Here is a 27,424-nt window from a genome sequence, read left to right as displayed (position 1 = left end):
AAGCACCAGTCTGTGAATCAGCTGGTGACGAAGTATTGCGTGTGTCACTTTTTCATCAGGTTTCATTAGCTTTTGTTAGAAATTCGTCAAGTGCGGTGACCGTGGGATGGCAGGATGAAAGGCCACCCCTTCTGGACGTGTTAGAGGGCGCCATCCCAGTCCAAAAGCCCGTGACGAGGTAATTAAAAGAGTGAAAAGTTCAGAATGATTACATTTTGTTGTGTCCGCCCGCCGCCCCTCAGGTCAGTGTTGCCGCCATGGAGGTTCTCATTTCTCGGGTTATCTGTTTCCCTTTCTCTCTTTTTCTCATTAACGAGTTGGAATAAAAATGTTTCTGTGCTATTTTATTCTGATTGAGGAAGCTGGGTGGTAGAAGGTGAAGTGATGAAATATATATAGTTTTATAACGTAAAGAACAGAAAATCAGAAGTAATGATAATATTATAGTTGTAACCGAGACAGCAGAGTTGAACTTTTATTAATTAATTTATTCCTGTGATTCAAGGGAACAGAACAAAAGTTACAGTGATAGAATAGTTGAACTTTAGGGAGCAATAGATACAGTTGTAAAAAGAATAAATAAATAATTTATAAAAGTGTAGCCTAGAAAAAAAGAAAATAAAAATAACGAAGTAAAGTGATGAGGGAAATAAGTGTAGCTTGCAGTGATGAGGGAAACATTATAGTCTGCAGTGGTGTAGAGTGTGTGTCATTGAAACAAGTTACTTAGTAGAGAACAAAATATTGGTATAAGAAAAAAAAAATCTAGTCTAGTTGAAATAAAAAAAAAAAAAAAAAAACTGATTGAAAGTACATTGATTAAAGAAATGTAGTCTGGATAAAAGCAAAATATAGCGAGTAAAAAAAAATAAGTGATAAAAGATTGAGCCTAGTGGAGAACCAAATACTTTGATAAAAATAAATAAATAAATAAATAAATAAATAGCCTAGCTGAGGAGAAAGTACAGTATTGATATGAAATTTTCTGGGTAACAAAAGAGTTCTGAAATAAATAAATGTAGCCTTATGAAGAATAAAACAAAGTGATGAATAAATGTAGTTTGCCTGGCAGTAAAACAGTGATACAATGAAATGATAATGGCGATGATGATGATGATAATAATAATAATAATAATAATAATAATAATAATAATAATAATAATAATAATAATAGTAATGTATCTTAGAAAATAAAAGAATAACATTTGGTTTTGTTGAGAAGGTTTTGGTGTAGATGTGCCATAAATCAGTGATTAAAGAAATGTATCAAACATTTGTAGGTTTTTAGGTAATACAGGCTACATACAATGGTCACATGAATAAACAAAACAGGTATAGGTGGATGTATAAACATGATGGAGCATTGCTTATTTCTGAGAGTGTTATACGGGAGATAAAACACAACTACAGCAATAAAAGAAACAGATGGATGCAGCATCGCACAGCAGCTCACTAGGCTATCGTATTTCAGCCTCATGTCAGTGAAGGGGCGGGATAGGGAGGTAAACAAAACTAGTCTATATGTGAACATTCCCCGTGAAGCAACTCTCAAATACTCGCTTTTATATCCTCTTTCATGGCATGTAAAGGGAGGGAATGTATATTTTTCTCGCGGGTCAGAAATTTAAGTGCCGTTGGAGGGGCGGACGCTGGCGTGGCTTGAGTAAATTGTAGTGTTACAACTACTGACATCACACCCGCCGCCGTGTTGTCCTTCATAAAACAGCACTTTGTCGCCACACAGCCTGCCGGGGCGCTGCTTTGTGTGTGTGTGCTGTGCTGCTGTCTGGGGCGTGCCGAGTGCTGCCTGTGTCGTAATGGTGGTGGCGGTGGTGAATCTTAGCTGCTAACACCCTGTGCGTCAGCTGAGTGAAATGTCACAGTTTTTCCTTTGAGATTTATAAAGATTATCACGATTACATACGAAGTGTTAAGTGTTGTGAAGTAAAGTGTTTTTTTTTTTTTGCGAATTATGATTAAATGAAATTATAGTAGTAGTAGTAGTAGTAGTAGTAGTTCAGAAGAATAGCAGGTAACCATGGAGATAGCGGTAGATGTTGTAATGTAAGGGGTGCAAGATTGCGATGGTGAGTGAGAGAATCAAGAGTCTGCTAGAAGAGAGGAATCGATGAGACGGAAAGCTTATGACCATCCCCCTTCATGAAGGGCTATTTCCTTGGAAGGTTGTGTCGGGTGCATATATGAAGGAATTGAGGCATTGAGCAGCACAAGGTTCATTAGGTCAGTCAGGTAAAGATGATGTCCAAAGCTGGCGGTGAGCATTGAGATATGTAAGTAAGAAGGTTTTAGCAGAGGGGAAGTGGTTGATAATGTGCTAAACTTTGGATGTACAATAAAAAAAAAAGTCACATACTGGAATCGAATGAGTTAGATGAGATATACACAGCACATATGATACATCTAGTGAAGTGAAAGAATGACACTGAAGTCTTAGCCGGATGGTAGAATATTCTAAAGATTCAAGAGTGTGAGCACGGGAGCAAGTTACGAGTATATATCGTTGCGTATGTCGATCAGATAGCTAGCATTCAACTGAAATTGAGGAGAAAAGATGGAACTGAAAAGTGTCTACTGTCACTGCCTCTGACACGTGTGTTTCGTTGAGGAATAGAAGCTGAGATTTGAAGGTGAGGTGAGGTGATGATCGACAGATTAGAAATTAGGCTTCTTTCACACGACGCCACCGCTGGACGCCACTGATTACCCGCCATGGTTTGCAATGGAGTCTTTCATACGAGGCTACCGCTGCGACGTGTACAGATAACCGCTGCCTACGCTAGGGCGCGTTTACTTTAGAGCTTGCAGTTACCCGACCCTTTTACACTGAGGCAACCAGTGGTGTCGTGTGAGAGAGGCCTAAGATATACGACGAATGTTGCAAAATGTTGATATATAAAAAAGAAATGAGACAGCAAGACACCAAAAGCCCCAAACCGAAGGACAGCCATGAATATAATTTCAGTGTGCAGATGTTTGCAGTGTGTAGTGTAGTGTTATGACAAGGGAGGGCGTCTTAAGATGTTGGCAACAATTGCGCTGTTACTGAAACGAAAGAAAAATGGTCAGAGGGACACAGGGAGGGTCAGCAGCAGATTTACACCACCACTCATCTCCCTCGCACGTGTATACCTCCCTGAGAGAGTCTTCTCCGCAGTCAGGTGTTTACTACCACCCCTTAACTACTACTACTACTACTACTACTACTGCTGCTGCTGCTGCTGCTGCTGCTGCTGCTGCAAATTAGTCTTGACATTAACCTTTCAAGACAGGATATAAAATGAGCACACTGAGGTAGGCAGGTACTCTTGTTATAACAGCACGTACTTGTATAATGAATAATTCATATAGCTTTCCCCCCAGTAAATACAGATGGCGTGAGTAGAGTGCTGTGAGGGTAAATATGAAGCCAGGCCGAGTCAATAGTTACTTTCAACTTGTTAAGAGTGAATTAGTTGTGCCCGAGGCGGTGTTTTGACGCGGAAAGTGATTAATATTTCATGATGCGGAAAGTTTATTGGCTGTTTGTTGCAGAAGTGAATGATGGTATTAGATTTTGTTATTAACTGTTTTGCTTTCAGGGGAACATTGGGCGCTCATTGTGAATGCTGTATAAAGGAAAAAAGTGAAGGTTTGTCTGTGCTGATAGTAATTTAGTGTTTTACTGTTGCTGCTGCTGCTGTTGCTGCCGTTGCTGCTGCTGCCGCTGCCGCCGCTGCCGCTGTCACTGTCACTGTCACTCACTGCCACTGCCACTGCCACTGTCACTGTCACTGTCACTGCCACTGTCACTGCCATTGCCACTGCCTCTCCTCCTCCTCCTCCTCCTCCTTCCTTTCCCCTTCTTATTCTCTAATAATACTAATACGCCATAATCATTTTCAACGGTCCGTGACTTCAACTAGCAGCAGCAACACCAATAAAAACAACAACAACAACAATAACAACAAATAAGAAGTACTACTAATACCGCTACTACTACTACTACTACTACTACTACTACTACTACTACTACTACTACTACTACTACTACTACTACTACTACTACTACTACTACTACTACTACTACTACTACTACTACTACTACTACCTCTTTCTCTTTCTCTCTCTCTCTCTCTCTCTCTCTCTCTCTCTCTCTCTCTCTCTCTCTCTCTCTCTCTCTCTCTCTCTCTCTCTCTCTCGTCTAGTTATTTATTGTGTATGATTATTATTGCAAGTGCATTCATTTTATGTTTATGTTATCGGTGGTAGAAGAATATAATTATAGATTTCATCATCCATTTAGAAAAGTTGTAAGTATGACTATGAATTTTTGAGTTAAATAAGAAATGTTTCCTATCATCAATATATACCAATTTAATATTTTCCATTATTTTCAATTAAGTGTTTAATAAATATCATATAAGTGTTTTAAGACGATAATTATGAACTAATGATTATAATTGAATCGTTAGAATTTTATTGTTTTAATTAGCAGTATAATGTGGAGATTTTTTGCATGGTTTTAATTGGCAAGTTCGTATTTCGCGAATGTTCCTGAATGGCAAGTTAATATTTCACGGGGCTGCGAGGAGGGCGGGAGCACGCAGCGTGATGTGAGTGTGGCCCGTGATAATTTATATTTCGCGTATTTAGAAACTCGGCTGACAGGATAAAAGATTTAGGAGTAGTAATATTTTTGGGGGGCAGGCCATTACTTTTTATACCCAATAATTAATATCCAGCGCCGCGAAATTGCTTCCCAAAATGTTCAACTTTTTGCTGCGGGACAAATGGGTCAGACTTGTTGTAGCCAGACGAGCACTGGCCTGGCCACTCACACACACACACACACACACACACACACACACACACACACACACACACACACACACACACACACACACACACACACACACACACACACACACACACACACACACACACACACACACACACATTTATTCATTTACTCTTTGTACTGTAAGTCATAAAGAGTAATTGACAAGCGCCCCTTTACACACCCACGCGTACACACACACACACACACACACACACACACACACACACACACACACACACACACACACACACACACACACACACACACACACACACACACACCACTACCACCACCACCACCACCACCACCAGTACATACCCTATGCCAAAGAGGCAATTGTGTAACCCTGGGATTGTGAACAGCTTGCCGTGCACCCTTAGCTCAGGTGTCGGCAGGAGTCTCATTGTCACAGTACACAGGTGAGCATTGTGGAAGGTATGGGAATGATTTATTAGCCTCATACACTTGTGACAGATGAAGGCGCCGTATTTTATAGCCAATAACTCGTTACAGGGACATGTTATGAAAAATTTATATCATTATTCCTTTTTTTTTCGGTGCATTTTTTTTTTTTCGGTGCATGTATGACTGACAGCAAAAACAGAAGTCTGGCGTACAAGTGAAATGTGTACAAGAACATTTCACAACTCACTATCATTACGTCATGCCATTAAAAAGAATAGAAACTAAAAAAAGCTTATACCAGTGTCCAGTATTAATGAGGAGCGTAACTAATGAGGGTATTGTACCAAATGTAATCACCAGGTGTATCCAGGTGTGCAGCGAGGCCCTTTGGTACCCCTTGCCACGCTTCCTTTGTGCACCACCACCCTTTCACCTCACTCTGGTCTTCATTTCTTTGTTCCGTAGTCTTGTTCTTCATCTCTCCTTCCCTCACTTTGTTGACCATTCCTTCGCTTCCCTTTCTCATTCACATCCATACTGTTGTTGTTCACATCTCTCATTTTACTTTTCACTACTTCTTCACTTCTCTTTGCCCTTCAACTCTCCTTTTCTAGCATTCTATTCTCTTCCTACATATTGTTTTCATATTTCTTTTCCTCTCTTTGTTCTTCGCTTTTTCCTTCCTCTTTATCCTTCACCTTTCAACTCCTTTGCTCTTTTGACTTTCATTTCTTCCGTCTCCTTTGTCCTTCATTTCTCCTTCACTTTCATTTCCCCTTTACCTTTCCTTCTTTCCCCTTTGTCCTTCGCAAGCAGACTCAGAGGGTTTTTAACGGTGGGGAGAAAAGAATGGGTACTAGGAAGATGTGTGTGGGTGTCCTTGAATCTGTCAATTAATCAAGCATATCCTTCACCGCTCCTTTCTTCATTAAAACCCCTAGATTTTTTTTAAGGGTTTTACGTCATTAAGTATCATAGAGTTAGTGAGGAAGGTGTTCAGTGAGTCATTGAGCTTTTTTTTCATTCTATCCCGCCTTCCCTCTCTAACTCTTAGACTGCTGTTTGGTTCGTATGTCCTTAATTACTGTTCACTCTGAGACATGTTTACTTGTTCTTCAGCCACTTCCAGTCATTAAACGGTGTAGAAATTGGAAAAAAATGTATTCTTTATCATCTCTTTCTTGTATATGCTCATAAAGATTTCCTGCATTACTTCTGTTGCTGTTAATTATTTTGTGTCGCATTGAAAGGGTTAAGGACATCTCACGTCACTTTAAAATGACACGCCATGAAGTTAGCAATCCACGTGAAGCCTCAGACACTCTTTCACTCAATTTCTCCTTCATCTTGCCCTCTTCCCTTCCTTCTATTGGATTCCACGTGCCTTGTTTAAATGTCTTTCTTTACCTGAACATCAACATGGAAAAGTTCACACGCGTATTTCAGGTTCACGTGATGCCCTTTGCTACATCCTGCAACACTCCTTCATTCTCCCCTCTTCCCTTACCTGGAGACCCTGGAACTCTACGGTATTTTATGGGGTACTTTACGTCACTTGAGCAGTACTACCATGAAATTGATAATCCGGCTTAGTCCCTCCCTTCATTCCATTTGTCACCTTCCCTTCCCTTTAAATCCGTGAGTACTACCTGTCTTTTTGAGGTTATTTGATGTTACTTAGGATGAGGCGCCATAACATTCCTACCTTAGCTGCACGGTGAGGCCCTGATGCCCCTCCTTACTCTTCCTTTGCCTTACATCTCTGCTTCTTTCCTCCTCTTAAAGTCTTTGAAGTTTACAGGATTTTTATGATTACGTTACCTAAGCTTGAAACATTATACAAGTAGATAACCCACCTCAGCCCTTCCCGCTCTCTCCTTTTATCTTTCGCGTGTTCTTCCGTCCCCCTTTAAGTGTTGTCTTTTGAAGGATACTTTTTCTCTACCAAGGATCAGCGTCATAAAATTCAGTCAGGTGTGTTGCGCGGCGCTGTGATGTCCTTCCCCACGCTGCTGCTGTCCTCCGCCTCGCCCTCTTCCGTCTCCTCTACATTTTTGTGTTCTGCGGGATTTTCTATGATTGTGTTACTCACAGACGTAACACTCGGAAATGAATGCTGGTAATGCACATCAGCCCTTCCCCTCCCTTCATTTGCCCTTCACTCGTCTCCTTCCTTCCCCTTTAAAGCGTCGCATTCCACGTGTCTTTTTGAACGATAATTTACGTCACTTCAGGATGAAACTCCATAATGTTAATGAAGTTCATTTTACTTTTTCTGTCTTTTATGACTGAGATAATGATCTGATATGTCATTTTGCTTACCTAAGTTTAAACCTTAAATTGCTTGAAATTTGTCTTTTTAAGGATATTTGATGTTGCTTCATTATAAAACGCCTTGAAGTTAATGGGCTGTAATTTATTCGAGTTTTTCTCGTTTGTGATTCACTGAGCGGTCTGACATACTTTGCATACTGAAGTGTGAACCTCACAGTTGTAGAGTTTTGTGTCTTTAGGGATACTTCACGTTAACACTATGAAGTTAAAAAAAAATATTTTTTGTTTCAATTTTTCATCGTTTATGATTCAAGTAGCGATCTGACATGCCACTTCGTTTAGTTGCATAAATTGCAACTCGATATACGTAGAATGAGTTACCACTAATTGGCCGTAATTGCGTTGTCACGCTAATAAGTCTAATGTCATTAGCGGCGGGATGCGGCAGGTAAGGCTCTGATAGTCTGCTCACCTGAAACGTGCACGAGGGCACCTCCAGGGCTTGACTTGGATTCGTGTGTGTTGCGTCGCATTATCTCCGCTGCTTTTAACACGCTGCACTAAGAACATAAGAACACAAGAGAATAAAGGAAGCTGCACGAAGCCGTCAGGTTTACACGCGGGTACCTACTTACCTACCTACGTTTTCCACCTACGTATCATCCTCATCCGTAAATTTGTTTAATCTTCCTTTAAATATTAATGGGGTTTCCAAGGGTGTACAATTCCAGTTATAGTTTAGCAAGGAGTCTGCGCTATTGGTGGAAAAATAAACACCTATGAGAGGCCGACTAATCACCTGCACGGCCTTTGAAAACAGTGGTGGCGAGAGTCCGAGGCGTTAAGATCACAGGTCCTCATCTGGCGAGGCATGAAGTGGTGCCGTTTGATCTCGGTGCCGGAATGAAGTGGCGGCGTCCATAGCAAGGCTGCAGTGCCGAGGTGAGCCTGGTGCCGGATTAGACCAGAGTAATTCCTCAGCTTGCGGAAGGCAATTAGAGAGCCACATTACCTAAGACGTGCTAATTAGTATACACCTGACGTGGACTGTTACCTAATTGACTAAAGACTACCCTGCCAGAGAGAGAGAGAGGAAATGAAGGAAGGATAACGAAGTGGAATTACCAAACCCTCTAATGAGACGGAAAGTAAAAAAAAAAATAATAATAATAATAAATAAATAAATAACATGAAACTAGGTAGCTGCCATGGTAAAGAAAGGCAGTTATGATGGAAATAGAAGATGATATACGAAAAAAAACTATACTACCATGAAACTAGAAAATTGATAAATATACGTAGTTATCTTGTGTGAGAGAGAAAACGAAAGAAACATCAAAATGACAGAAAATTGAATTAGTATTACATGTAAAACGCAGAATACAGGTAATATGACAGGGAAAAAAAAAAGGAAAAAGAGGAAAACATAGCTGCATGATAAACAGAAAACAAAAATAATGAAAACACTGCTAACATGATATAGAAAACGAAAAAAAAACTATAGCTAGCATGACAGGGAACGCACGTACACGCAGAAGAAGAAAAAAAAAATAATAGCATGACATTTTAAGGTGAAAAACTTAACATGAAAAAAAAAAATAAATAAATAATCGAGTACATTAGAAAACAAAATACAAATGTCTATAAAAAAAGAGCAAACTATCCAAGCACTTCCACAGCCACACCATAACATAATCATCATCATCAGCAGGTGTGGTGGAATTCAAGGCACATGTATAATTAAAAAGCTGCAGTACGAATACACAAGTTAATGAAACCTTAGTAAATGCATTCAAGGGGACAAACACGTAGATATGCAATTAAAAAGATATCACGAGTACTTATGATGATACGACTGTGGTTCTATTCATGCGAGTATGTAGGTTAAGGGTTACCGGAGGAGGTGGGTGGGGGAGGGGGTGGAGAGTCCGGGGGCGTCAGGAGTCAGAGAGGGAGGGATGAGGTGGATAACTGATTGGGGGTGTTGGTGTAAGTGGCGCATGGGAAAAGTGAAGGAATGATGTGGGTGTAGATAGGGATGTGGAGTGATGAGTAACTGTGGAAGGTGTACCGGTGATGTGGTTAACAGAGACTGGAGGTGGATGGTGTGGATGACTGGAGGTTAGATAGGGAAGATGTGGAGTGTAGGTGAGGTAACTGTCTGTGGTTGGGAGAGGTGGATGGTGTGAGTGAGTGGAGATTAGAAAGGAAAGATAGAGTGGCTGGTAGAGGATGGTAATGAGATGGAATAAGGAATGATGTGGATGGCAGGAAAGGGTGATGATGTAATTAGTGGAAGGCTTATATAAGAAAAGGTGGAAAGGAGTAGGAAAGGAAGATGGATGAGTGATAGTAACTGGAGGAGGAGGGGTGGTGTGGATGACTGGTTTTAGAGGAAAGAAGATGATGTGGGTGGCAGGAATTAGAGGATGGTGTGGGTGACGTGGTGATGGAGGGGGTAATATGTGGGTGACAGGAGGTGGTGGAGGGGCAAGGATGTTGATAGCACGGGTATGGAATGAATGTCTGGTACTGAGAATGAAAGGTAATATGGGTGTGAGGTGTGGGGGGAGGAGGGGGTCTGGGGGAGGGTGTAGGATGGTGAGTTTGTGAGGTGATGGTCTTGGTGGCAGGAGTCGGGCAGGGCGGACAGGTGTTATAGAGGGGTGACTTCTGTTTCTGACGGAGGTTAAGGGAAGGGTATGGCATATGTGAGATAGGTTGAGGAAGGGGGAATGGTGTAGTTAGGAGGGATTAAATGTTTAACTTTATTATTCTGTCGATGGTGTTTATTCTGACGATGGTATGCAAGGTAATAGTTTGGATTGCCTTGGGGATAAAATAAGGTAAGTTAGGTTAGGTCAGGTAAGGTCAGGTTAGGTCAGGTCAGGTTAGGTTAGGTGAGGTGAGGTGCTCTAACTATTCCGTGGGTAATATCTGTGCCTATTGATAGGTTTCATAACAGTGTTGCGTAATTAGTGAGTGTGCAATAGTCACGAGGGTGGACATTTCCTCTGCCGTGTGTGTGTGTGTGTGTGTGTGTGTGTGTGTGTGTGTGTGTGTGTGTGTGTGTGTGTGTGTGTGTGTGTGAAAGGGCATCTCTAACCATATTGATTTTATACATTGCTTCATAGATGATTTAGGGCAGTTTCTAGTGTACACAAACAAGTCAGTATTGTGTGTGTGTGTGTGTGTGTGTGTGTGTGTGTGTGTGTGTGAGAGATGTGGAAATTCTCCCTCCCAAACCGGCCATTGGCGTGCGTGGCTGCCTGCTGGTCGGCCACGCAATACGTAGATAATAAAAGTACCGCGCACAATGAGACAGTTCATTAGTTGCACGTTTTTGCAGGAATCCCGAAGCACTGGGAATTAGGACACGCAGGAAGGCCAGACTCCTCTTTGTTTCTTTTAGTTTGGTTTGTTTTTCACGTCCCTCGATATGATGGCATTGGAATCTAGTGAACATAAATTGACAACGTATTTTTATTTTATTTCATTTTACTTTTTTATATATGAATCGCGTTATTTCTTATTCTGAATACTGAATACTACAGAAAATTACAGAATACATTTAATAGCTATTACACTCGCTGGTAAGTTAATGCGACAATAAGCTATGCAACATAAAAAGAGGCAAAGACTAAATTCATGTACATATTTAAGAGCCCCTGTGACAAGAATGATTACGATAATGGATTAATCTGCACCTGTCTGGGAACGCACTTAGTAAATCTAGACGATATAGCACATTATGACGCCTCCCCTCTTGGTGTCCTGTCAGTTCCTGTGAATGTGTGTATCTAAGACTTCACACTAGGGGACGGAGAATTTAATAACGGGTACGATATTTTAGAGGATTTTCATAGCACTTGTAAATATAGTAGGTGATATTCTCGTAGTACTTTATAAATCTTCTCTTTCCGTTTTTCCATCCTCCATCTTAAGCTGAGCGTCGTTACCCAGCGCTCCTCCTACCCACCCTCATTAATAACACAGGGAACGCTGAAAATCCTAAGGTGATTTAGTGTAGGGTTACGTGTTTCTTGCTTAATTACTGTGGTCTTTTGCCGAGCTTTTTTTTGTAACGAGCGCTCCCGCGGGATCCTCGTCTTGGTTAATACTATATGGCTCCAGGATATATGAAGGGACTTACTTCCTACACATTAGTGATGATGATGATGATACTGCTGCTGCTGCTAGTACTGCTGCTACTGCTACCACTGCTACTACTACTACTACTACTGCTACTGCTACTGCTACTGCTACTGCTACTACTGCTACTGATACTGCTACTACTACTACTGCTACTACTACTACTACTGCTACTGCTGCTGCTGCTGCTACTACTACTACTACTGCTACTACTACTACTACTACTACTACTACTACTACTACTACTACTACTACTACTAACTACTACTACTACTACTACCACCACCACCACCACCACCACCACCACCACCACCACCACCCTTCCTTCCTTCCTTCCTTCCTTCCTTCCTTCCTTCCTTCCTTCCTTCCTTCCTTCCTTCCTTCCTTCCTTCCATCCTTCCTTCCTTCCTTCCTTCCTTCCTTCCTCCCTCCCTCCCCTCCCTCCCCTCCCTCCCTCCTATTACTCCTCCTCGTACTACTACTACTACTACTACTACTATTGTACCGTCTATTCCCCGGCAGCGTTCCCAGTTGGTGGTAGCGTAGCTGGAGCTCCTCTCCCGCTGCGCCCTTCAGTAGTTGTCGATGTTCTCGTCACTCTCTCTCTCTCTCTCTCTCTCTCTCATCTCTCTCTCTCTCTCTCTCTCTCTCTCTCTCTCTCTCTCTCTCTCTCTCTCTCTCTCTCTCTCTCTCTCTCTCTCTCTCTCTCTCTCTCTCTCTCTCTCTCTCTCTCTCTCTCTCTCTCTCTCTCTCTCTCTCTCTCTCTCTCTCTCTCTCTCTCTCTCTCTCTCTCTCTCTCTCTCTCTCTCTCTCTCTCTCTCTCTCTCTCTCTTTATAAAGTCTTATGGAGTTGAATAATTTTCTTACCTCGCCAATTATGAATAAATAAGTATGAATAAATGAGTACTACTACTACTACTACTACTACTACTACTACCACTACTACTACTACTACTACTACTACTACTACTACTACTACTACTACTACTACTACTACTACTACTACTACTACTACTACTACTGCCACCACCACTACCACCACCATCGCGACTACTAAATATTTCATACTTAAATATTTATGAAGATTTTCGCCAAATATATACATATCTGGAGGCCCGGCACGCGTCTACTAGTAAATATTTCAAAATCAAAAGAATATTCACTGCTTTTTTCACGGAATTTCCCTCCCACATTTCTGCCGCACACCTATTTTTCCAGTTACAGTTCCCTATAAAAAAAGTAATAAATAAATAAATTCCCCACTGCTGACGTTTCCCACAGACAATTTTCCCCACAATCTGTCCGGCGGCAGACCTTCCCTCACAGTACATCCCCAATAACCCTTTCTCCATGTGTCATTTTCCCCCACACACATCACCATCCGCTACCGGCCTCACACATACACACACACAGAGACACACATACACACAGACACACCTATCCCACTCCACATATCTGCAGGTAGGAGTTGAAACCAGGTAATCTCTCACGCCTACTTTTACTCCAGGGGGCTTACAATAGATAGATGTGTAATTCCTTAATAAATGCACAGTAACGTCACGCCCCTTGGGAAACAGGTGAGTGGGAGAGCGCTAAATCTGGGCACAGGTAGAGAGAATGCAGCCGCGGTCCGGAATTCCCGCTTTTAGAATATATGAGTCCATGCAGTAAGCCGTCCCATAAGCTGGCGTTTGTGTTACCTGCGCTTCAGAAAGTAGTTCAGATACAGGAATTCCGAAGCTGAATCTCAAAATAGTTCGGTTCACCTGCAATAAAGTTACGAATTCAGGGGGGATCTGGTGCTTGTTAGTGTGTGTGTGTGTGTGTGTGTGTGTGTGTGTGTGTGTGTGTGTGTTTGTTGTTTATCTGGCTCGCTTTACTGAGAGGTAATGTAAATATAAAAGCGAGGTGCAATATTTACCAGGAATTTCTTACTTATTGGCACGTCCGGACATTTCATCGCCTTGTTGACATTCCTTCGTTCCTCACCCTCACGTAATGACACTATTCATCCCCTGAGTAGTTACTGCTCACGTTCACTCCACCACACGGATCGGTGGAACATTAAAGCCACAGAGCAAATACTAAATCATATAAAGAACGGTGTTTGTCAATTCCTGAAGTGAAAAAAATAGAAAATACTGAGATATGAAACAGATTAATTTACTGATTTTTGTGTAGTTTTTACAGGTGGATGGAATGTGGTGAATATGAGACACGGTGAATAAAGATATATCATTTTCATCACATTCCATCTTACTGACTTCTGAAATGTCCTCCAGTACGCAGGATTGAGAAAAATAGGAAAACTTGCGACAGAACAAATACTAAAATATAAGATAACTGCTTTAGGCCTCCCGAAGCTGGAAAAAAGTAAAAAATGAAGAAAATACCAAGAGTTAGTGAACTGATTCCTAACTTTGTTGCATCACACATCGCGGCGACAAAGCAAATAGTACAACATAAAAGAACAGCTTTAGACGATTCAAATAGTGAAAAAAAGAAGAAAAGCGAGAAAAGAAAACAGTGGTTAGTTTACATATTCATTTATTCATTGTTTTTATATTTCATGTTGCGGTTGAAATGGGCGAGGAGAAGGAGTACCGCGAGGGGACGAGAGGAAAAAAGCATTTTTGTGCATGACTGAAGGTTGCGCACTGAATGAATAGATTAAAGCCGCCAGACGCCTGAAGCTCGCCAGGTATCCCAGGCGACGTGCTTACCAGGACGCTGTCTGATTTCAATACATGGACTGGCTAACTCAGCGCGAATCTTCAAGCCCGCTACCGCCATCCTCGATATTTTGCAGTGCCGGGTATTTCCATAAAAATCAGGCGTCATCGCTGTCTGAGAGCCACTGGGACTTAATGAAATAGTTCCCTATGAATTTATTGAATTTTCCCCTAGCCACCTATAAACTTTTCCCGCATTTATGTAAAAAAAAAAACATTCTCTTCCCATTTTTTCTTCTTTTGCATTTCCATACACGTTCTTTTCAATGTAGTAAAATTGTTTGTTTGAATAAAACCTACGTTATAGATGATATGTACTGCATGTTGCATTCAGATAACTTGAAGAAATATTGTTCTGCCGAATATGAAAGCAGTTAACGATCGTATCTTTCCACACACACGCATGAGAAGTTGATAGAATGTAAAACCTTTTATAAATTCATACGAAAGTGCTTTAATATCTCACTGGTTCACGTAGTAATGATACCAAATTCTTATACAAAACATCTGGGATTGGAAGGTGCTTAAGATGGCGGCCCTGGGTTTCAAGACTTCTACCTCGGTGATATAGAGAAAGCTAAGCCCTGTATATTAAGATCAGTGGCGTGTAGAGCTGGCTTAAGGGTGTACGATGCTTTGCTGGAGGGACAGGGAGTGAGGGGTAAAGGAAGGAGGGGAGGAGAGGGGGGAAAGTGGAAAGGAAGGAGGAAGGGAGGTGGAAAGGAAGGAGAGAGAGAGAGAAAGAGAAAGAGAGGATTGAGGGGATACATGCGCATGGAAGAACAGAGGAAGGTAGTGGAAATAGAAACAACTAGAGAGAGAGAGAGAGAGAGAGAGAGAGAGAGAGAGAGAGAGAGAGAGAGAGAGAGAGAGAGAGAGAGAGATGTATTCAGCAAAGGTGAATGGCGGAGTGCAAAAGAAGGACTTTCGCTGACTGGTATCATTGCATTGATCTGCCTTAATATTTGAGCACCTTCGATTACACGCCGCTGAGGGATAAGCTTCACGACGCGGCTCATTCCTTCGCTTGTCAATGGTGGTGGTGGTGGTGGTGCTGCTGCTGCTGTTGTCTTTATTTATATCTTCTTCTTCTTCTTCTTGTTATTATTATTATTATTATTATTATTATTATTATTATTGTTATTATTATTATTATTATTATTATTATTATTATTATTTCTTTCTTGTTGGTGTTGTTCTTGTTATTCTTGTTCTTCCTTTTCTTCTTCTTAGTTGTAATAGTAGTAGTAGTAGTAGTGGTATTACTACTACTACTACTACTACTACTACTACTACTACTACTACTACTACTACTACTACTACTACTACTACTACTACTGTTACTGCTACTACTGCTGCTGCGGCTGCTAGTAGTACTTTTGCCACCACTACCACAACTACTACTATTATTATTTTGTGATTGATTCGCATTGTTTACAGAGTTGAGTGTTGAGAAACTTACGTAATTGTAATATGAATTATTAAGAGTGCTCTGTGGTTGTCTTTTTATTTGTTTGTCTCTCCGTCTGTGTGTGTGTGTGTGTGTGTGTGTGTGTGTGTGTGTGTGTGTGTGTGTGTGTGTGTGTGCGTGTGCGCCTTCCTACCTGAGTGTCTGTTCTGTGTGGTTTGCTTTGTGGGTTGAATTTTAACGCAGAATGTGTCGAAGGTAATAAAATATGAAAATCTGATTCTGCAAAGTTACCAGTAAAATGCCGCAGTTCCTCTGACTTGAGCTGTTCCTTGGCGGGAAGCGGAGGGGAGAGGAGGTGGGCTGGCAAGTTGACACCTTTTTTTTTTTTACTATTTTTTTCTTATGTGTGTTCGTGACCTGGCAGCCTCACGTATAGAGAACACAATCAAGAGGCAGAGGGAGAAGGATACGAACCTGTTGAGTGGCTGGAGTCCTGGAGTTCTGTCTCGCACTACAAAGCTGCCTACACGTTTCCTGTGACCGGTGTCCCCCGAGTTGCACAGTTTGTTATTTTCCTTCGTGTTTTATGTAGCATTGCTTCACACTGTGCATAGTTGACGTATATTGTTGCTATTGCTGCTATTGTGCTACAGAAAGGCCTCGCTGGGACACCCTCTGTATTCACCGGAGTTTGTTTGCTTCCTCTTTGTTGTTTTCATCTTTCTTTCTTTTCCCTCCTCCCCTTTTAAAATGTACCATAATGGCGTTTTGGGAAATGTTCCTTGGCAGTATAGTAGGCTGCCTCTCTCTCTCTCTCTCTCTCTCTCTCTCTCTCTCTCTCTCTCTCTCTCTCTCTCTCTCTCTCTCTCTCTCTCTCTCTCTCTCTCTCTCTCTCTCTCTCTCTCTCTCTCTCTCTCTCTCTCTCTCTCTCTCTCTCTCTCTCTCTCTCTCTCTCTCTCTCTCTCTCTCTCTCTCTCTCTCTCTCTCTCTCTCTCTCTCTCTCTCTCTCTCTCTCTCTCTCTCTCTCTCTCTCTCTCTCTCTCTCTCTCTCTCTCTCTCTCTCTCTCTCTCTCTCTCTCTCTCTCTCTGTGTGTGTGTGTGTGTGTGTGTGTGTGTGACGAGTAAACTTGAGTGATTATTCATTAGTATTTGGCAGAAAGATCATGGTGAAATATGAAACACACACACACACACACACACACACACACACACACACACACACACACACACACACACACACACACACACACACACACACACACACACACACACACACACACACACACACACACACACACACACACACACACACACACACACACACACACACACACACACACACACACACACACACACACACACACACACACACACACACACACACACACACACACACACACACACACACACACACACACACACACACACACACACACACACACACACACACACACACACACACACACACACACACACACACACACACACACACACACACACACACACACACACACACACACACACACACACACACACACACACACACACACACACACACACACACACACACACACACACACACACACACACACACACACACACACACACACACACACACACACACACACACACACACACACACACACACACACACACACACACACACACACACACACACACACACACACACACACACACACACACACACACACACACACACACACACACACACACACACACACACACACACACACACACACACACACACACACACACACACACACACACACACACACACACACACACACACACACACACACACACACACACACACACACACACACACACACACACACACACACACACACACACACACACACACACACACACACACACACACACACACACACACACACACACACACACACACACACACACACACACACACACACACACACACACACACACACACACACACACACACACACACACACACACACACACACACACACACACACACACACACACACACACACACACACACACACACACACACACACACACACACACACACACACACACACACACACACACACACACACACACACACACACACACACACACACACACACACACACACACACACACACACACACACACACACACACACACACACACACACACACACACACACACACACACACACACACACACACACACACACACACACACACACACACACACACACACACACACACACACACACACACACACACACACACACACACACACACACACACACACACACACACACACACACACACACACACACACACACACACACACACACACACACACACACACACACACACACACACACACACACACACACACACACACACACACACACACACACACACACACACACACACACACACACACACACACACACACACACACACACACACACACACACACACACACACACACACACACACACACACACACACTAGATGAATGCAGGACCCACACCATTAAGGTGAAGTGAATTAATTAATGTAATGAATAGCCCCGTTACGTCACCGGCAAAGCCTACCTGGCCGTGAGTGCCGCGTCTCAGGTGAATGCAGCGCCTTTACCTGAGCTGCCTGTGCAAGAAAGGACCACGAGGAGTCACGTGCGATGGAGGGAGAGGTGTGGGGAATAACAGGTGTTGGCTTTAGAACATAAGACAACGAAGGAGGCTGCAAGATAGGCCTACACGTGACAGTTGCTTTATAAGACATATCTACCTTTATTCATCTCTGATCTCTATCCCTAAGTTTATGTAGTCTTCTGCCACGTACCACCGTAATGCATATCCAATTTCTTTCAGTCTCCTCTTTAAATCTAACTACATTTAAGCTTGGACGCGTAACTTCTGGTCCTATTCCTGTTGCCAGCCCTAAGGATCATGTCTATATCACCCCTCACGTCACTTAAATAGCTCTATATTAGATTCCCTTTTAATCTATTTCTCTCCAACAAGTGTCAGTTAGATTTTGGTATTGATGTTGCTACTTCGTAACTTCATTATCTAAAATATAAACGCATGTTGAAAATAATTGTTCCTAAAACTGATCCTTTTCTTATCCCACTGTTTACATCTCAGCACTCGGATGAGGAACCATTAGTATTTGTAATTGTCGCTTGTGGCTTAGCCTTGACCTGATCCTGCCAATAACTTTCCCATCAGTCCCGCGCGCCCAAACTTTGTATGAAAAAAAATAGCCTTGTGTTTTATGCAGAAAGGTAATGGTATCACGGAGGACAGGTGATTTGTGATGTTGACCTACATTGTGTGTGTGTTTGTGTGTGTGTGTGTGTGTGTGTGTGTGTGTGTGTGTGTGTGTGTGTTGTTTCGTTCCTGTTTTAGTTCATCATCATCATCATCATCATCATCATCATCATCATCATCATCATCATCATCATCATCATCAAGCAAAATCCCCTGTACAACAAAGGCCTGTACCTTCACTCATGTCTGGCGGGCACGAGGGCCGTGGCATGATGTGCGGTCGTGGTTGTGGGGTTAAGTCAATACTACGCTTGGCTGGCTTGGGGTGTCTTGCCCGAGGAAGATGTTTGGTCTGATTCCTCTCAGTGGTCATGCCTGTAATGGCTGCACGTGCCTGGTTTAGCTGCATGTGCCTGGTTTAGCTCCACTTAGCACCGTAATATGCAAGCCTCTTCAGCACGACAAGACAGTCTCCAATTTACTCCTGATTGCTGACGATAATATGGCACTTGTTATTTGAGTGACCGTACATCATTTTACAGAGCACGGGATAAAACTGCAGAGACTAGAAAAGCTTGAACATGCTTTATATTTTCTACCAATTGTGTCTTCAAAATTGTACTCCAGACTTGTACCGAGCTATTTTATTAACAGAGAGGAGTCATAGCAGGCAGGGATAGACAAGTGAGTTAGAGGAAGTTTTCGTTTTTACGCACAGGCAGGCCAGGTAAACAAATAGAAAAGACAGAAAAGAGTAAGCTGAAAGGTCAGTCTTGCAAAAGGTGGGGGCGGGTAAATAACGAAGGCCCAGGTAACATTCACTGCACCGATGCTGGCCTGGAATAATTCTCCCGCGCCGGACAAAATCGATGCAACAGACATACTAGTAGTTCTCGCAAAACCTGCTAGTCACATCTTTCGCTTGTACCGAGACCCCTTCCCCCCGCCACAACCCCTCCCCTTGCATACCACCACCACCACCACCACAGCCACACTTGTAACACTCGTAACACACTAACCTAACTGACTGTAATCCTGCTTCGATAATCCCATAGCTTCACCTTGGTAACGCTTCAGGTTCTAATCTGATATGGTTAATGCATGGAACTAGAATGTGCGGGTAATGCAGCAGATCCTAACCTCGCGTGGACGGTGCAGGAAGTTGGAATCTCGTCTGGGTAATGCATGAACCTCAGAACTTCCCCCGGATCATACAGCAAACTAGAATTGAAGGCAAGACATGGATAAATCAGTAAAAATCTTGTCTCCATAACACACCAGACTTACATAGCACGTGGATAATACAGCAGACTCAGATCCAGGCTGGGTGATACAACAGACTCCAATGGCTTAATTGAATGAACGAAGACTCAGCCGGTGACAAAGTGAATAACAATAACTGAATAACGCCCTTCTATGCATATTCAGGTTTCCACTTCACTATCTGTTGAGTTTAATTAAAATTTTACACACGTCTACCTTTAATATCGTGTCGATCTGGCTAACTCAAATGGGGTCACGAGAGAAGCGCTTCGTAACTTTAACTGGCGTTTCTAAATTTACCTGCTGTCTTTTCTTTTTTTTTTTCTTTATGTGAGCCTGCTAGGTAAAAGTTTGTTCTTAAGTGTGTCCGTGCGCCGTCTGCCTTCCTCTCTATGTTTTTCTTTACAACTTCGCCTTCTCCAACTTACATTTTTTGAAGTTTCATTTTTCATTATTTTTGTTCACATCAGTTTTTCTTTCGCTCTTGTACCCAGTTGAGGCGTCGAGAGTCGATAGAACGGACTTGGCAGAGTAAGTTTGGAGGGAAAACGCGCTCCCCATACATACCCAACCATCCACGCCGCGCCGGGGAAACCAGAATAGACTCTCCTGCTTTACTTGCTCTCCTCACTAAGGCAGAGGTTAATTCACCGTTGGTCGTAGAGGAAAGTAGCGCGTTTCCTTTGTTATATGCCTAATTTCCCATTCTCTCTCGGTAGGAAGTTCACCGTTTATATTCCAAAGTTTACAATCACTTGGTATAGGCGTGGATTGTACTCAGGTCATACCCGCCTCAGGTCAGATGATTCTCAAGACAGATAGGCCTGAGTGCAAATAGGCCTCAGGACGTTTGGTGCTCGAGATTCTTGGTACCCAGGCATCTTGGTTCACAAAATGTCTCTAGATTCAGACGTCTGCACTACAGGCTTCGTGAAGGCAAGATGTGGATCCGTACACACTAATTTAATGTTCTACTTATTCATCCACATCCACTCATCCACTCAACCACTCAGCCATATCCTTCCACCCACATCCACAAACAGCCATCCACTGACTCTCACTCATCCACCCGCCTCCATTAGCCCACCCACCCAGCCACACACCCAACCACATCCAGTCATCCACCCGCCACTCACTACCTACTGGCCCACACACCCATTCATCCACCCATCTCCTATCCACTAAGCCACCCACCCACACTCAGTCATCCTCCCCAGTACTAAGTGACCAGCTCCTCAATTCTAAGCGCTTCAATTAATTTGTCTTTAATTTTTCTTGCTTTTCTGTTATTTTTCGTATATATTTAATTTTCTTAATTTTTAACATTTATTTTTTGATAATTTTCTTATCATATGTTTTTCTTCCTTTTATATATTTTTTCTGGTTTTAATTTCCCTCCAATTTTCAGATTTTTTCAACTTTCCGTTTTTTTAGATATATTCCTTCCGGTTTAGTTTATTTATTTTCATTTACTATTTTTTTACATCTCTCTCCGCCTCGACAGCTGGAAGCAAGGCAGTGGTGCTCCTCCCACGCCCTGAATGGAGCTTTGTTGAGTGCGACGGTCTTCAATTGACATTTTTGGTTTGTGTCCATTTGTTTCACAGTTCTCACCTTTCTTCCTTTGTGTGAGTAAATTAAAGTGTGTGTGTGTGTGTGTGTGTGTGTGTGTGTGTGTGTGTGTGTGTGTGTGTGTGTGTGGCTCAGTGTTACCCAGCCGAAATGAGGGTGTTAAGAGCCACGCACACAAGGTAATAAGGTGAAGAGTAATTTGAGCCTCACTTTTAATCGCGTTAAGCCTCGCATTACCTGCTCTTGGAACCACCAGTAACTCGAAAAATTACGGTGATGAAGATGGAAGGAAAAAGTGAAATGATTAGCTGCAGAGTAAATTATAAACAGGACCCACAAAATATGTTGTGAACCGCGAGGAAGAGTTTTTAAATTATGGTACACGGTTTCGGGGGAGGGTAAGAGGCTGTCCTGAAGTACGTCTCTCTCTCTCTCTCTCTCTCTCTCTCTCTCTCTCTCTCTCTCTCTCTCTCTCTCTCTCTCTCTCTCTCTCTCTCTCTCTCTCTCTCTCTCTCTCTCTCTCTCTCTCTCTCTCTCTCTCTCTCTCTCTCTCTCTCTCTCTCTCTCTCTCTCTCTCTCTCTCTCTCTCTCTCTCTCTCTCTCTCTCTCTCTCTCTCTCTCTCTCTCTCTCTCTCTCTCTCTCTCTGTCTCCCTCACTGTCTCATCACTCACTCTCTCCTCCCCTCTCTCCTGTCTTTTCTCCCACTTGACTTCGGGTGACGCGGGCTGAGTTGTGGCGTGTCTGCAGTGTGGCCCTTGCTCTGCCTCTCAGAATCAGTGACTGGAGTTGCACCCTGACATGGTATTATTAGATTCATACCTCTTTTATCTGCAGTCTCGTGAACATGTTTTCGAGCTCCCATGGTCGTTAGCATTGTAGCGGTCTGAGCAGCAACACTATGGAAATGCCGCTCCCCCGCTGTACGCTCTGAGGCCAAACACGTGGCAGAAAAGGGTTAACCTTGTACGCCATGAATAAACAGTAAGGAAGCAACACCTGTGATTGTGGTGATGTAGACTAAACATCAACAAGTCCATCCCTGTCAGGCCAGCACCTGGTGAATCGCTAAGTCAGGTGTAGCCTCAACCCGACAAGTGAGATACAAACTCGATGATTTACGCAGTCATGACAGGCAGCCGTCACTCAGTGCAGGGAGTTGCGGTATCACGCGTGTATCGCACCGGGACAACGGAGATAATCACGGCCAAGGCACGCGAGCATCTCCCGATCGATCAGTAAGGATAATCAGCCAGCAACAGCCGTGGCATTCTGGATGGAGGGAGAGGAGAAATATTGCTAAAACTATTACTACTTCGCGTCACAGTTAGTAAGACACTGTACATAAACCTTTATAGATTTCCGAAGACGCGCGTGCAATTCACAGTAATTGCATTTAACATTCATATCCTTATTAACCAAGATATAAGCTCCTTTCAGTTTCTCTTTCTCTTTTAGACGCGGAAATGAAAACTGAGCATTAACACCAGTAAACTAATCATTTTCACTTCCCTTTCAGGCGTGAAACTCAAAACTTTACTGCGTTGTCTTTTCTGGGATACGTTTTTTAAAGGCCACGAGAAGGTCAGTGTTTGAGTTCATGAATGCATGACGGGCAGGCGGAGGTACGAGTGAAGAGTGAAGAGTGAGCGTGACGTGTTGGAGTGCGGCGGCTAAGGGTTGGGATACAGGGGAGTGTGATGGTGATGGCCGTGACGTGAGGGAGTCTTGATCACACGCCAAGACCTCGGAATTTTTATCGCCTCCCTCAACTGCCAGGCAACAAGGGTCCTTCCTCTAGTTAAAGGGTTGAAGCGCCTGTAATTGGACCGAATCATGTATACTGACTTCAGCAAACTACGTCTCTAATCATATTTCCGCAGCGAATGAAACGCACCAAATCTTCACTCTATTTTGTGTCGGCTCCTCGTCAGGCACCGTAGTGAGCCTTGATTTGATTGTCCTTTCTACTTTTACACTATTTACTAATGTTTGTGGAAAGATTTACGTCCTTCTTTCATCATATTTCTTCTTTGTTCCTCAGCTGGTGCTAGAAGTGGTAGCATGTTAAGTACCGTATTTGTGGCTCGATTTACTTGTCCTCTTTACTTTTATCCTATTTAGTAATGTTGGTGGCAATATTTACTACTTTCTTTGATCTTGACCTTGGTATCGTACAGAACTTTTCTTCTTTCTCCTGCAGTCTGTCTTTGAGGTGTTGGCATGTTTTAGTATCGTACTGTGGCTTGATTTAGTTGTGCTTTGTTTTTTTTTCGCGGTATAGAAGTGTTAGTGTTAAGACTTACTGCTTCCATTGATCTGTACCTTGCTATCTCTGTGTTGCTTTTCTTTCTTCAGTTTGTGGTTCATTAGGTATCATAATGGAGGATGACTTTTGCTTTGTTTAGGAATGTTACTGGTGAGATCAACTTTTTTTTCTCTCTCTCTTTACCGTGATGGCGTATTACTACTTTTTTCTCTTTCCCCTCAGCCAGGTGGCACAGGCGACGAGGACGGTGGTCTGGGGTCACGGGAACAGCCTGAATTAAGCCGTGGAGCCGCGTCTTTACGGCTGGCCACGGTGAACTCAGCCCCAACTGAGCCCTAAATGTGACCCTCCAACCACCACCTCCAGCCACCACTACAGGAACCATCACCACCATCACCACCACCATCGCCACCATCATCACCACCATCATCACCGCCTCACCACCACCTGCACGACCTCCATGACCAGTCCTGCCACCACCGTCAGCGGCACAGGTTTAGTGCAAGGTAAATAGCACTTTTTGTGGAGTTTTTGTGGGTTGGGTAGTCACCTGGATACTGGCCAGAGTCACGCTACTGAAACTTAAGTAACGTTGCCACCAATTTTGTTTGGCATTTGGTTTTCCAGTCATCTCCGTGGCGCGTGTGGCCTTCACAGCGCCACCCCGATCTCTATTCCTCTCGTGGCGTAGTGATGTAAGATGTAAAATTGAAGAGGCTGAAATGATACCTTCTGAACTTGCCGCACAGATGGCAGCGTCTTGGCATTTGTGTAACATAGTAAGAGAAATGTAAGAGGAAGGCTCTCGAATGATTTTTGTTAAGGAATAGTTAAAATTTTTGGGTTTCATCTTAATATATTATATACGAGGTACATTTACTATTTAAAAGTCATGAACAAGTGTGCAAATCTAATTTCCTTGGTCTATGGGTTTTTAATGTGGCATACATTTGATTCCTCCCAGTTCCTGACGTCATCGTGTTGCCGCACCTGTGAATCAGTAATTGGAACATTTGTATTGGGGCGTCAAGATGTAAGGAATCTGGCTAACTCCGTGATTGGTTGACACACCCAGCAATGCTCACCTCATGTCTGTTGGTTATGGATTCTAAATATCCGGATGGTTTGGCTGACACGTCCAGCTGTTCTGATCTGACGTCTGTCGCTCAAGTGTTACTGCTGCACCTCATCATCGGTGTTCCTGGTGATGCTGGTCATTATAACACGGAAATGTAACTGCATAACAGAAAAAAAGAAAACAACGAAGACTGAACTAAATTGGCCAACTTTATTGAAATATCTTTTCTGCTATTTGTTAGAGGAGCGGCAATTTTTTTGTTTTTTTTTTGTTTTGTTTTTCTTGCAGCTCTTGACTTGCTTCCTGGGAGAATAAAGTAAAAAACAAGTGGCACCGCAGTCATGTAGCTCCCTTGCTCGCTGCACTGCCCCCTGCCGCAGCCATGAGGGAAGACACACAACATAGGAAGCACGTACAAGAAACCTACACGCCTACACGTGGCTGTCCCTCTATGAAACATACACTACTACCCAATAGTTATTTATTTAATCTTATAAAAGCACCTTTTTGACTTGACACTAACACCTTGATTATTGAGTCTGTTCCTGTCATCATATGCCACTCTGGAAATTTTTTTTTATATATATACTTCATATCCTCACAGAAATCCAAGACAGTGAATTTACATATTTGTACTCATCACTTCACCAGACGTAACACAGTGAGAATAAACAAAACTAGACTAAAAAGAAAAAAAAAAAAAAAAGGAAAGAGTTACACGACCACAGGTAAAAGTGTTTGGCGGTAATTGAGTGCCGGAACATCAGGGTGATGGTGTAGGGGGGAGGGGGAGGAAGTGGCCGACTTGTGCAAGAGTGTGGACGCATTGGGGGCAGGGGGGACAGTGTGGGGGGAGGCGGGCGACCTCCTAGTGACCTCACGACACGGGCAAAGTTAATTCAGGTCTGGGGAACGTTTACACTTTGGCTCGTTATTGCACTGTTATTGTATTACTGAATATTTTATTATTATTATTATTATTATTATTGTTGTTGTTGTTGTTGTCGTTGTTGTTGTTAGTAGTGGTGGTGGTGGTGGTGGTGGTGTTCTTGTTATTTTCCAGCAATTTTAATTAACATGTCGGTGTTATATATTTGTGTTGCCTTATTACTGGCGGTACTGTTTACACCTTCACTCTGTCATTACAGGCTGTCATAACACGGGCCCCCTCCCCACACGTGGGGCGGCACGTAACAAAGGAAACACAAGGGCAAAAAATTACACAGTAAGAGAAGTAATGAATGACCACAAAATAAGAGACGCGAGCAAAATAATAAGCGCACTGGAATATTTTGCTCTCAAATAAATGACAAAACTTATAAAAGACGAGAAAAATGTATTAGAGGCACGATTTTTCTTACCTCTGAATTAGAAAATAAAAGACAGGAAAGCATATTTAAAGTATCAAAGAAATTTTTCTTCAAAAGGTTGAAAAAAGAGGCAAAACATACTTAAGCTAAACAAGTAATTATTTTTGCTCTATCTCCAAAATATTCCAGCAAAACAAGAGACAAAGTTGAAAGCTGATACTTTTTCTTATGTGCAAAATATGTAATAGAAACAGTGGAAAAATAAGTGTCCTCCTCTCATACTTAGTGGGTAACAAAGCGTCCCACTGCGAGATCTCCCTGTCATCCCCTGTCGTCTGTTTTTTGTTCCCTTTCATGTTCAGTTTTCAAAAGTAACGATGTGACGAAGTGTAGTGAATTGCATGTGCATAAATCGAGTGGAAATTAAAGTACATATGCTCTAATGGATTGCTTTACATTAAGAGCCCAGTAAGGACCAAGGGCTGGGAACTTGACAGATGTAAGGAGCTGTCAAGTTATCATTTTCTGTCTGGACCATGTGGTGCCTAGACGTGACATGACCGCTGTGAATAGTCCTAGTGGAGGCGGGAACAAGAGGTCGCATCGCGGGGCAAAACATAAAGTGCTGTCAAATACTTTGCTCTCAGGTAAATGACACGCACGCACACACCCAAAAAAAAAAAAAATAAATAAATAAAAATAAATAAATAAAATAAATAAATAAGTAGATAAATAAATAAATAAAATAGATAAATAAGTAAATAGATAAATAAATGAATAAAATAAATAGATAAATAGATAAATATGATAAATAAGTAAATAGATAAATAAATAAGGAAAGAA

The 27,424-nt window shown here is 42.5% G+C and overlaps 1 long non-coding RNA gene across 1 annotated transcript; it reads left to right on the top strand.

Moving 5' to 3' along the window:
* On the top strand, positions 1-25,793 carry LOC135091452 (uncharacterized). The gene is made up of 4 exons (XR_010262514.1): positions 1-178; positions 21,859-21,938; positions 24,416-24,699; positions 25,158-25,793. It is a non-coding gene; the product is annotated as an uncharacterized LOC135091452 (long non-coding RNA).
* Positions 25,794-27,424: the final 1,631 nt, after the last annotated feature.

The sequence above is a fragment of the Scylla paramamosain genome, chromosome 37 (genome assembly GCF_035594125.1).
Source record: "Scylla paramamosain isolate STU-SP2022 chromosome 37, ASM3559412v1, whole genome shotgun sequence".
Classification (NCBI taxonomy): Eukaryota; Metazoa; Arthropoda; class Malacostraca; order Decapoda; family Portunidae; genus Scylla; species Scylla paramamosain.
The sequence above is the reverse complement of the archived record's forward strand: the minus strand, read 5'-3'. Positions and strand labels throughout refer to the sequence as shown.